The sequence below is a fragment of the Haemaphysalis longicornis genome, unplaced genomic scaffold (genome assembly GCF_048455015.1).
Source record: "Haemaphysalis longicornis isolate Haplotype H1 unplaced genomic scaffold, Haemaphysalis longicornis Haplotype H1 scaffold_5, whole genome shotgun sequence".
NCBI lineage: Eukaryota > Metazoa > Arthropoda > Arachnida > Ixodida > Ixodidae > Haemaphysalis > Haemaphysalis longicornis.
Genome location: NW_027526385.1, coordinates 22,583,160 through 22,596,184, shown reverse-complemented (window position 1 = coordinate 22,596,184; position 13,025 = coordinate 22,583,160). Strand labels below are relative to the sequence as shown.

Below are 13,025 nucleotides of genomic sequence, written 5' to 3'. Positions count from 1 at the left end.
GCTCTTTTAACTTATATGCCTTGCATAATTGCCGTATAACAAAATGTGAACCTCGTCGTTATTTATAAGGGCCGAAGTGTATAACGGTTTCGGGCTGTCTAAAATTTTGAAGCACAAAACGTCCGCTCAAAAAAAGGGTTCTTAAAAACACCGTTAGATCTGTAGAAGACGAAGGTTTGAAAAATCCTTAGTAAAAAAATAATACAGACGGCGCAAAGGGCAGTATTGACCAAATTAGTAACAATGGACAGTACGCCTCCTAACACGCTTCTGTATTAGTTGCCATTTATAATGTCACAGTTATGACTCAAATTTGACGGGAGAGGCGGCTGTAGGCGCCCAAAATCACACCCTCCTTTTATGCGCCTCAAAAGTGCTTGAAACAGCACTGGCATTTATGACCTACTTGCAGTAGGATTGCCTCATTCTGTTTGCTTTGTATAGGTTCACTCGGTGGTGCTGTCCTCCTCAAGTTTCAGCAGATTTATTTTTACGGTGAAGCTGTCTTGAGCTACGTTCTGACATTGCATGCGCCTATCGGGTCGCGTCAACAAAGAATTGCATGCGCTCACTCCAGCGGTACTGCAAGATGTTCTGTATTTTGTATTATAATATGTTGAAAAAGTACAATACTAAAATTAGGCGCCAACACGCCCGCAATAGTATGTCGAGTTTAATTTACTTGTCACGATAAGTTTACAGTCTAGCAGTCGCTGTTACAACGAGACTGCCGGCTATTTGACCATGCACGGAGGAAGTTTGGTTACAGGAAACGAATTTACCTCTTGTTTTATCAACACTGTTAGCAAACATATAATATGGCAAGTAGCCGCTCAGGCCAGTCTATACGGCGTTCGGCTTACTTTTCTTAATTACGTAGTACACAGTGAAGTTGCAAAGATTGTGAACTGCCCGTCTGCTGCCAATACGTGGTCTCCTATAGGAGGGAAACGCACAGACCCCTATTTTTCTGCTTGGACAGAAGTCTGGTCCTTCCCAGTTTCATTCATCCAATTTACTAGGAAGCACGTTGAATCGCAAATTACAAGCAAGCACGTGTTGGTTGGTGCATAAATGTGGCGGCTGGATGTGGTGGCTGTGGACAGCTACAAGACCTTAAGCAACTAAAGGGCACGTGAGAGCAGCGCATTCTTGCTCTCACTGCCGTATGACGCGTCTGAGTCGGTGTGAACATCTCGCCTGCATATCAGTGAGTTCTCAGACAATGTGAACTTTTGTGGCGCCTTTTTGCGACCAGTCTGAAATATTGCTCAGCAGCATGCGGTATCGGGTTGCGTATGCTTCGGGACTTAGGCGCAATGTGATTCCCTATACGTTTTTCAATAAAGATGCTATATAACTTGACAGCTCAATCGCTCTCATCGTTCAACATAAAACAGTTTAATTAATGAACACGCACCAACATACACCTATTTATATAAAAATTGCGCCCACCTCCCCGCGAGGGGAACCTTGTGTAGATGCGACGCATCGTGGGGTTGACTTGGTGTTACCGTTGGATTGATTCTGAAATCGCGTGAAACGTGTCGGGAACGCGTATGGCTATTATGTTTTATGATTATTATTATGTTTTATTGGCCAATCTTGGTCAATCTCTCTAAGTGGTATGTTTGGGGCTTCGCTGTCGCAACGACCTTTACTCCATCATTGTTGCTTTAACTGGGAGCTTCTTTTCTTTTACTGCAAGTGTTAATCATTGCCCCATCATGCGTTGTATCAGCAGCATCTTGACGTAGTTTGAATGAGTCAAGGTTATAAGGCGCGTTCGTAGCATTTAAATTCTGTCTCGGTTTTGAGGCGCTGGGAACAGCACCATGTATCTCGCGTTCCGCCCACAGGGTCACGGGATCGAAACCGGGCGCCGATAACTACTTTTTTATTTTATTGTGTAGGGGGAGGTGCGGACAACGCCGTATGGAGGGACAAGGCGAGTGAATCAGATGCAGTCGCATCTAAAATAAACAATAGAACTTTCAAAGAAACAATCGTTTTTACGGTTACGAAGTATTGCCCAACCGTTTTCCTAATTAATGGTCTGCCGACAAGTAATTCCGGAAGTGATCCTACTGGTGCCGTTTTTGAGTGATCATAAATCATTTCACTGCTGTCTTCTCGAAAAATTTTAAACTCAATATATTAGTTACAAAACAAACGTTATCTAAAGTATAAAGGCGCACAAAACGCGTACATCCAAGCAGAAAAAGGCGTAGCACTTATGGTTTGTTGCGTGCAACTATTTCTGGCACTGGTCATGGTTTGGGTAGGAAGCATTTGGTCATGCTCCCCAAATTGAGTGTTTTTTTGTCTTGTGGTTGTTCGTTTGAAAACAAATGGTTCTCTTAGCCAGGTGAAGTTCTTCCACTTTTTGCAAGAAAATTTGAATCTCACCGAAGAAAGCATAGCATTGAGGGCCGAAAATTCGGCTGCATACATGCTTGTGTGCTTTCTTTGTTTTGGTTTCAAAAAACTTAGGTCTAACCAGCAACACACCGCGAAAAGAAAAAAAAAACATTTATGACAGCAGACAATGAATTCCTCGGTTATAATGCTCAGTGCTCTATCAGAAGTTTGTAGGCGCTTTTTTTTGCTTATCACACGCCCCACCTAACTCACTGCTGCCATCAGCGCATCGTAGACGGGCGGTCGCATCTAGCCAAAGATTGATGGCATTTACGGGGTGCCAAGAAAAAGTTCAACGCCATAAATCACGCCAATCTCCGACTAGTCGGTCGGCTGCCAGTGTGGGTGGTTTGCATTGGCACTGCAAAATAAAATGATAAAACCTGAGCCAATTCAATCCCCCAAACCATCACGTTATCACCTTTTTTTTACTCAGTTGAGTTTCCAAGTGGTGCTGTCAGAGAGGCAGTAAAACTTTTGGGGTGGGATTTTTTTCAGCCTACAAATTCACGCCATGCTCTTTATGCGGATTCTGTGTACAGGTCGTTGTTCTTTTCTGGGCTGCACATGCTGTTGATAGGCAGAAAATCTTAGCTTCATATGAAATGAATCGTGACAGAACAGTGTATTGATGTGTATTTGGTTAATTAAGCCTTTATTGATGGCCGCATTACTTTAGCCTTGCACTTTTATACTAATCAAGTTCTATTGATATGACTACATATTTCAAGTGGCAAACGATGAATTTTGTTACAACGCGTGTGAATAACAAGCAACATAGCATCAAGTGTACGTCAGCATTACGTTTTGTTGCTGGATTGAAACGACTTGCACAACACCTACAACGCAGCTGACACCATCGGATGACAGCATACTCAGAGTCATCTAGAGGACAGAATAATCAGAGAGATGATTCCTAGAAGGTCACCGAGTTCGCTGCAAGAGAAGAGCAAAAAATGAAAACCATCTACAACTACTTCCGCTAAAAGCGAGAAACGACGTCCATATTCGCTAATTAAGAATGACGTCACTAGCAGCGAAAACTCATCAAGAAGGACAAAAACCAGCCGAAAGTTTCGTTCCCTCTGATCGTGTAAAGGTCTGGTGAGCAGCTATGGCGCAGAGCTTTTGACACTCAAAGTTCCTTCGAGCCGACTGACGGCTCGTCACGAAACAATGAACGACTAACAGCACGAAGTGACATATTGACGTGCCCTACATTTGTCCTAGAAGGAAGACGTGAATAAAAACAACTTCAGCTGTCCTTCTTCGCCTGCATGAGAGGGGTGAGGTTGCAGGAATAAAATAATTATGGTGTAGCGTGTTTTCAGGTAACTGTATTATTGTCTGGTTCTTATCGTAGGATTTACAGCTCTTTATTTGTTCTGAGCCATGTATATTGCGTAGAGGTTTATTCGCCGGCAAATGCGCTGAGGAACAGACTGCTGTGGAGATTGCTCAAGGACAGAACGTGGGCCAGCGAGAAGAGGATAGTTTTGTATACGACACACCGTAGCCGCCGAATATGTATATGCATGTATATATGGGCGTATGCGTGTGTGTGCGTCTGTGTGTGTGTGTGTGTGTGCATGTGTGCGTTTGTATGTGTGTGTGGAGGAGGGGAGTAGGCAGTGGGTGGGTGGGTGTGTAGTTAGTACCGCAACTCCACTCGGCAACTAGTACACATACTTCATTGTTAGTTTTGTCCGTCGTTTTCTACTTCAAGCGTGTGTGACCCCTGAACGCCTCGTGCTGTTGGTAGGCATTTCCGAATGAATAAATGCAGGCAAACAGCAAACCGATTATCATGTGGCTGTTCTTTACTGCTTTGGTATGGCCCGAAGAAATCAAGCGGTACCCTGAAGGCTCGTTGTACGTTGTTGCTATGGCGTTGTACGAGGATGAAGTTGCGATTTCAATTTTCGGGTGTTGCGGCTTTCTCTTTTTGAGGGCATGAGAAGAACAACACTGTGGTATACTGACGTGCGTCAAAAACACCAAGGCGGAATATATTATTCCATAGCAATCAACTAGTGGACATTCACAGCGCAGGTACAGCTTTACCACACAAGACACCAATTTAAAAGCTTCATTCGTGGCATCAATAAACCGTCCACTGTAATGGGTTAGTTCGGATGTTCTCTGGTCACTCACAAGAAAGCTAACCACAGCTTCTATTGTCATTACATGCCGACGGCGGATTGTACGAGAGGCGAATCTTTACCCTATTTACCACTGCGAAACATGCTACGGAGCTAAACCCTCACTTTCGCAATCTGTGGCCACATCCGCTCCAAAATAGGCTAATTAACCCCTTTGCAGCAGGCATTAAAAAGACAAGGAAGGCAGTTTTAAATATTCAAAGTAACTTTACAAGGAAAAAAAGTCCACCACATGTAGAACATTTTCCCAAGTGTTTAAGGCGATGTTACAGCTATATTTTACGACAAAAGTGAGTTTGAAAGCAACGGAGTTTTCGTGTTATACTCCCAGCCATTTTCCTGTCGTCCCCTGTGCGGCACAATGTCAAGGCCGTGGGTCGACATTCAGCGAATTTCTGGCATGCTTGCCCAGCGCGACCTCTGCGCGTGCAAACAAAAACCCGGTATCTAACAGTCTTCCACTGATACACACTAGGCGGAATCCTGGCGCTAGTGTATAGGGGAGCTGCGCTTCAGTGATCGCGTCCTTGTGTAAAGCCAAGATGCGTTCGAGTGTTTCTTTGCAGGGCTCGCCAACAGGCTGAAAAGGCCCGTGGCTGCGAACACCGTATTTTTTGTTGTTAGGCAAGAAAGTTAATATATCTATGTATATTATGGTTAATAAAAGTTTTCAGGAATGTTCTAAACCTTCATGTAACGTGAAAACAAAAACAAACGCTGTATCTTTGTCCCGCGAAGGTACGGTTGAAACTTTCGCCCTTATTTTTCTCACCTACAAATAACATCGCATGGCCTAAGGCCTAGTTATCAATAAAGAAGTGTATTTATTATTTTTATTCCATCCAGACCAACCCGAAACGGAACGCTTACAGCTGCTTTTTTCCCGGCCATGAAGGCACGCGACCAGCGAGGGACTTTCTTCGAGTGGACGAACCTCTATGTCCTGCAGTAACAGTTTAAAATTCATTACCGGGTAGTGAAAATGAAATCAGCCAAACGCAAAAGTTTGGAGTCGCAGAGAGTATAAAGGGCGCTCCAAAGCAATTTGGCGCAATTGTGATCGTTAGTGCGGCCACTGCGAATAGCGCATGCAGTTCTTTGCTTTCACCACCACGGCTTTACAGTGCCACTAGATTCCGAATTAATGATTTACAAAGGTTAAATAGCAATATGGCACGACTAGTTGTCCATCGTCAACTTCCCCTAAGTGTTGGTTCTCGGCCATCTGGTCGCGTCTGCCCCGCTTACACAATAAGCCATGTAAAGTCGCGCTTCGTTCGCCCAGGTGGAGGCTAGTATCATCGCAACAGTGAGTTCAAAAGAACGGATAGTGGCACCCAATCCTAATTTTGGTACAGTAAGTTGTCCTGCTTCTAATGTGCACTTAATTACCAAGTACTATAGTACCAAACAGAAGTGGAATAATGCTCTAAATGTTCACATTGGGCACGACTGTACATTACATCATCGGAGTCATTCGTTTGCTTTCTTGAGGGACGCAAAAATGTCCCATCTTGGCGCAGATTTCAGCAGAAGTTAGACCACACCGGAGTTTTATAAAGGCCGCAGCTCTGAAAAACCGACACCTCTTTGCCAAGTGCATCTGCGGTACTTAAAGCGCTAGTCTTAATAACGACAGGCAATATTGTTACATAGAAGTGTCGTAAGTTTGTATTATAGGTGCTTAAAAATCTAATAAAAAATATTGGGTTCCAGCATGAATAACTGAGGCATGTAAACACCCTTCAGTTTTTTCTTTCTATTTACATCTTTTTACGGCTTTTTATCGTTTTACGGCTGTTTAGAGCAAGTGTCCGCGACCTCTTTATTCAAACATAGCCTGTACTGAAGTACAAAAAGAGAGCAGTTATTCATCTAGAGCTTTACAAAACTTGTCACAAGATACGACGTACCTTAGCAACAGTGCTGTGAAAGCGAATCCTCTCCTAGCTGCTTCTCTGGCAGTGGCTTCATATCATTAATTCGTAACAGAAGACCTTGCCGTGATCGCCTTTCTAGTGACACTAATGACTGTTCTATGTCGTCATTGTATCGCCTTCCAGATTCCGAGTGCCTAATGACGCTGCCTCTTGGCCATTTGCTTTTGTTTTTCATAATCGAAGGTTTCATGCTGCGTTTGTTAAGGGTGCTTTGACCCTCGCGGACCGCATGGAAGAAAACGGGCACCGAAATGTGACGCGAAAACCAGAGAACACTTTACTCATTTTCTAATCTCCCTAAATGCACCGGGGTTCTTATGTAATAAACTACGGCCGCACGCACTTTTTAGAACCTGTTTAATTGTATGATAACCTGTAGGCCATAGGCGATGAGTAAATGGTTTTAGGAGAATTTTCCTGTTACGTACCTCTGAACAGACTACGGGCTATTGTGCAGTTGTTTTCACAAGGGCTGGAACAAATTGCGTTAAAGGAGCCATGAAGAGAAAATACAACTTCGTTTAGTTTGAAAGAACTAGGATTCAGTATCTCACTCAGCTACATTACAGCCACAAAATATGTTTTTTTAACGAAAAAAAGCAAGAAGTATATAAAAACTTTCAAATTTTGCGCCACAGTGACGTGTTATGAGCAAGAATGACGTCATACGGGCCAACAATAAAACATAATTTTCAGTGCGTTAACTGCACGTTAGCATTCAAGTGATGCGGTCAAATGGAACTAGAGGCCCCATTACAGACGTCCGGTCTTGTGTCGTAGCGACAGGTCAGTTAGGGGGCCGCCAATCGCACAAACAAGGTTCCGTGACGTCATAGAAAAGTTGCGGGAAATTGGCTAGGGGGTCGCGACTGCTTCACACGTTTTCTTTAATATCTCCGTTATTTGTGCGAAGATTGAGATGATATTGGTATCATTGTTATCGGGACTAAGCAGTCTTTCTAATAAATCCAACTTGTATTTTGTCTTCATGGCTCCTTTAATGAAGCATCATTCAATATTAGATTTTCAAAATGTGTACGTCTAACTTACAATATAGCAATAATAAAAAGGCCTTTGGGGGAAATCCGCCTTTGCTTGAAGATTTGGCAGAACTCTGAGTAGAAAAAAAGTGACGTGCCAATGCAGCTACACTTCAATTTGTACGTACGCACGATATATTGACATGCCAATAAAAACAACAATCGAAGTGTCAATATGTATATTTGTACGTGGGCCCTATTTTTCTAATTTTGAATCTATGAATGTAGGATTCACGGCCGGGTTTATTGCCGAGGAGAACATTTGAAGTAAAATTTGCCATAAATCCACCGTTACCTGCTGGAAGAGTATTAGCTTGTAGTCCATGAATGCAATTTCTTCACATTTCTAAAATATGACACTCAAACTTTCGTCGTGTGTGGATTCCTTACTTTGTTTTACAATATCTTATTGCACCTTACAAATAACTTACTTTATTAAGGATGAGCAGTGTAGAGATAACGAGGCTAGAATCTTATCTGTGTTATCGCAAAGTGCATTAGGCCTATGGAAGTGGCCCTAATATAACTAGGCACAACAATATGCAATCTAGACTTGAAAATAAATCTAGCCGGTTCATTTCAACAAATGAAAGACTGTGTTCACATGTTTTTGTGGTACGAATTATCAGACGAAATGTATGGCGTGTAATAAAACGTGAAAAGGTGATAAATCGTACAATCACTTGAAAAATAAAATTGCAGGGCCTGCTGACTAGTTCCAGTCAGGCTGCCGAGACTTTTATGGTAACCCGAGCCAGGGCTGCTGTCAAGGGCCAGGACTGCGAGACCACCCCACCGTTGGTTCAATTAAACGTTTATTCTCTCTCTCGCTCTTTTACGTCATATAAAGTTGGCGCTTTCGCTTCGCAAATATCTGCATCTGCAAGAAGTATTCTCCAATAGTCACAAAAGACAGTTAGTAGGTAAAAGTGGCGTAATGTTCTTCGGCGGTTTTTCACATGACGTTTTACGTGAAGCGACCATCGCTATCAGTGCTCGTTACTAATGAACTGCGTGGCTTAACAGCATTGAATGAGGAATACAATCTTACAGCTTGTCGAGTGTTTGAGTTTTGTGGCGTTCTTCGTGCTCTTCAAAAACAGTGAATGCGAGTCTGTGGGTAATAAGGTGTTATTTTTATAGTACACGAGGCAGGATTTTTATAGGAGTATTGAAGTTTGCCAGGTGTTTTTGAAGCACATGAAAATACAGGGTGATACATGAAATAGTTAATATACACGAGTTATAAAAAATAAGGATATATCTTTCATATATTGTCATGTGTTTTTCCTGGAGTTGTAAGCAACAACTTTTTGATATTCACGCGAATGCAATGTAGGTCGCACATTATGCTTGCTCATTTTGCTTGCGATTGTTTGCAAAACGCCGAGAAGTTATTTTATTGTTCTAGTAGAAAGCTATTTAGAAATTTGTTTTAATTCGTTTTCATTTGTTAGAAATTTAGATATAACGTTCGCAGAAGGAACAAAATTCTACAAAGAAAATTGTGACCAGCATACCCAGATATCAGAAGATATCACGCAAAAACCAAATATTAAACGTTACGCTGTAGATATTGCTTGCCGTAGTTACACAAAGCTCGATACTTTTGAGAACGAAGTATCACAGCGGGTACGAATAGTTCTAAACAAAATTGTTCTTCCCACCTGTCTCGCTCAAAATTTGGACCTCTCAGGAACCTAGTAAGACCTCTTCAGGAAAGTGATAGTTGGCACAACCCAAGATTCCGAGGTGATGATGAAAACCTTTAGAAGAATTTCCAGGATACTCAACATTTTTTTCTATAATTCGCTATCAACTTTACTTACAATGTATTTCTATGAGATAGTTTCCATGACTCTGGAGCTTGGTCGCGCAACGTGTTAGACTTGAAAGTGATCACAAAGTAAGATTTCGTCCTTTATATTAGCTGCGCGAAAATATTCTACATGCAGCCGAATAACTGCAGAGTAAGCCCTACAGTCGAACTTATACCGAAGTAGAATCGGGACAGTAATTAAGTTTGTTTTAAACGATATTCGTTGTGACAGTAGAGCAAAAATGGGTTCAAACTAGTTGGTAATCTGGCTCCCAGGAATATCCTTGATGCAAAAACGCAATATTTCAATCTTGGAACATATTATAAACAAGTTAACCATTATCTCCTCCCTAGAGGCATTTCAAGCTCATTGAACCGGAACATGCAGCGGAAAATCACAACAGCTAGAACAAAGTTCATTTGACAAAACAGGCCTGCGTTTCTATTTTCTCGAGGAAGGGTGTTATGTTTGCCTGCAGGCTTTTCACAGCACACAGCAGGATGAAGTTTTCCACAGTGTCCACGAACAAAGGTGCCTTTTCTGCTTCTGCAGGTTTGGACGCCGGGAGTTTTTCCAAGCACCTTTTGAGCCTACTGGGCAAATATTCCTTTGTTATATCGGATAGCGCGCGCGGCTATGAACGTTTCACTTTCATTATAAAATAATAAATGACATTGAAATGAAGCGTGAGCAACGGAAGCTCGTATTTATTTAGCTATAGCCAATAATTCGGTAGATCTGAATTCGCAATAACCAGGTTCAACTGTATTGTAAAGACTGCCATGAGCCCAAAACAAACCTGCACATGCATTAGAACAAACTTGCTAACCTTTATGTCTTTGGCCTTGCTAAAAAATACCTAATTATAGCAAAGGGTAATCTGAATTTACTGCGTTTTGCAGCTATTTTTTGGCTCTTTGCTTTAACACATGGAGAAATTTAAGTCAAGCACAATCTAATTGAACTCATTCCATGGAGAAGGGAAAAGAATCAGCCTTTACGTCGTAGTTTTCTTTGGAACGTTGCACCCTAGGGATTTTTTCATGGGCACAACCAATTCTTGAACGTCTTTTTTCTGCCTTTGGTTTGCCGGGTCCCAAATAGATATTTTCTGTAGCTGCGGAACCCAACGTTTCGACCTATAGTCACAGTTGTATGAATTTCATTTTCGTCTTTTCAACCATCAGAATAAGATGGCTAGTTGAAACAGTTACTTACACATTATTAAGATTTTAGTAGGGTTACAGCTGCAAACTTTTTAATTATGAGAATTTTGTCTTCTTTATGGATGCAGGTTTTTTTATTACAATTCTTGCATGCGCATATTAGCGAAGATTCTGCGTGCATTAGGCTGAAAGAATTATTCAGTGTTGCGGCAAGCATCTTTCGCGCCAAATTTTTTTCCGTGATTGAAAACGCCTTACAAGGAACTGGAATGACATAAATGAAATATTCTCGATCGTTTTATTGTATTCAAGCTTCCGCCAAATACTTCTAAGTGGCCAAAAGTTCTTAGCAACCTGTATATGTACTTGAGATGTCAATCTACACACCTAAACAGGCAGAACAAAACCACATAAGGTGCCTTCAAAGAGTTCAATCCGAAAAAATTACACGCTCGTTATTTTAAGCTTGCTTCGTAACTGTCTGCAGCGAAAACGAAGAACATGAAACGGCCTGGTATAGGTGCCCGAGATCAGAGAGTAATAATAAGTGGCCTTAATAATTGAAATTTTACTACATTCTAAAATTTTTAAAAACTACATAACTGATATAATTTAGGAAAACGGGAAAGTGTGCAAGATTTATTTTTTTTACTGTTAATAAAAACCGGCGGGTTTAATTGCTGCTGTTTCAGCCGGGTGCATATGTACATCTCCACCCGCAGCCACGCAAGAGCTCGTATAGCCGCGCCTATTAGAAAGCTGCGGTAATATTCCTTCCATTTCATATAAAGGTAATCAAGTCTGCAGGCTTTGGGTAAGTTAAACACAAATGCACTTTTTTTTAATTTATACAAAGCGACGCGCACATCATTTTCCAAATGTACCGTTCTCTAACCTAGGAGGAAGCATGGCCGGAAATTATAGAGAGAATTTACAGGACGCAAAATATACTCGTTGATAGCTTAATGTGCAGCCAGGAAGGTAAAATTTGTGTAGCAAGTAAAACTAATTAAATTTGCTTCCGCCGCAGTGCTTAAGAACTTTTAGTCCTTAAAGCACCCCGTAATAACTATAACACTGCAGATAGGAACTGATGTTTTTGGTGAGAAGTAGTATACATTATTGAAGAAAAGCTTGTGCTGTAATTAAGTCCTAGCCAAAGGCTTCACAAATACTCGTGCACTAAAGCCAATCAGTATATCATTTTGTACAAGCTGAAAAAGTTTTCAGGCTGTCGGTATACATCGTTAAGAATTTTCTTGTAATAATATCGTGCTGCTCAAGGGTGACTTAATATATAACTATCTTTACGTGTTTCGAGGAGGCTTCACATCCTACGAAATGCATTTCAAATGCTTATACGAAAAGCCATTTTATAGGTACTAACCGAGCAGGAACATTTTCGTGATCGTGGAGGAAATCTTAAACCAGGTATACGCAAGAAAAATAGTTTCAGTAAAACAACGCCAAAAGGCACCTGTCCCGTCATGCTGAGAAAACTGAGTGTAGAATCATATTACCAGATTTGAGTCAATTGGTGGCGCACCGAATATTCTTCAGAGTATCAAACTAAGCAACAAGACGAAAAACTCAAATAACTCACCTTTTATTAATCTACGGCGCGCCGAGTTGTCGAAAGGAGCAGCTGGATACACTCCACAGGGCACTCGTTCAACAAGTGGCCGCGCGCAGAAACTGCCGTCGCTTGGAGAGCCCTCCCGTTGCGCACTCAGGACGGAGGTCCTCCTCTTTTTTCCCTATTTCCCTGTTCAGTCTTTCCCTTTTTTCCCGTTCTCCGGCGTCGATTACTCCCCAGGCGCCGGCTCAGTCACGTGGAATGAAACGGTAATCCCGTAAAACATCCATCGGTGCCCGAGCGCTCCTCTCGGCCGTTGGTTGCAGTACGTGGCCCGCCTATTAACCGTGTCCGCCGCAGCGCATCGAGCAGACGACTTTTCTCTTAAAGCGGAGAAGGCAGGGGACGACTCCTCTCGCAGCACACGACGCGCCGGTGGCAGCGGCGGCGCCAAGCAGACGGCGAGTGCGAGCTACGCGTCTCGGAAGTTACAACTCTCGCGCGCTTCAACCCTATCGTCTGGTGGCATCGCAAGTCGCGATTTGTTTTAGTCTTCCTCCAGCTCTTGGGCAAGAGGTGACAGTGAAGCAGAGGGAGAGCAAAGCTATCAGGGCACCGCGCGAAGTGGCCGGGTTGCCCCGCCCCTTATACGCCGCAGAGCCAATGGGCGCGCCGTAAGGTTGATGGTAAGCGCCCTCTCGCGTTGTTGGAAGGAAACGCTTAGCGAGTCGAAATGCGCGGGCAGATCAAAATGTGTGTGCGGCGAAGGGGTGAAATAGCAATGTCTTTGTTACCTAAGTTGAAATTTAGGGCAGGGAAATGATTTTATAGCTTACACTTTGCTCCAGGAAAACAAACAAACCAACAAAAAAAGTTTTGCGCTTTTATTTCGAAATCAAC

The 13,025-nt window shown here is 42.4% G+C and overlaps 1 protein-coding gene across 1 annotated transcript in view; it reads right to left on the bottom strand.

Annotated features, from left to right (window-relative positions):
- LOC144137954 (allatostatin-A receptor-like) overlaps positions 1-12,707 on the bottom strand; it is a 97,553-nt gene extending 84,846 nt beyond the window's left edge. Inside the window, exon 1 of the mRNA XM_077669994.1 lies at positions 12,153-12,707. The gene's annotated coding sequence lies outside the window, so the exon portion shown is untranslated. The remainder of the gene's footprint in view (positions 1-12,152) is intronic.
- Positions 12,708-13,025: the final 318 nt, after the last annotated feature.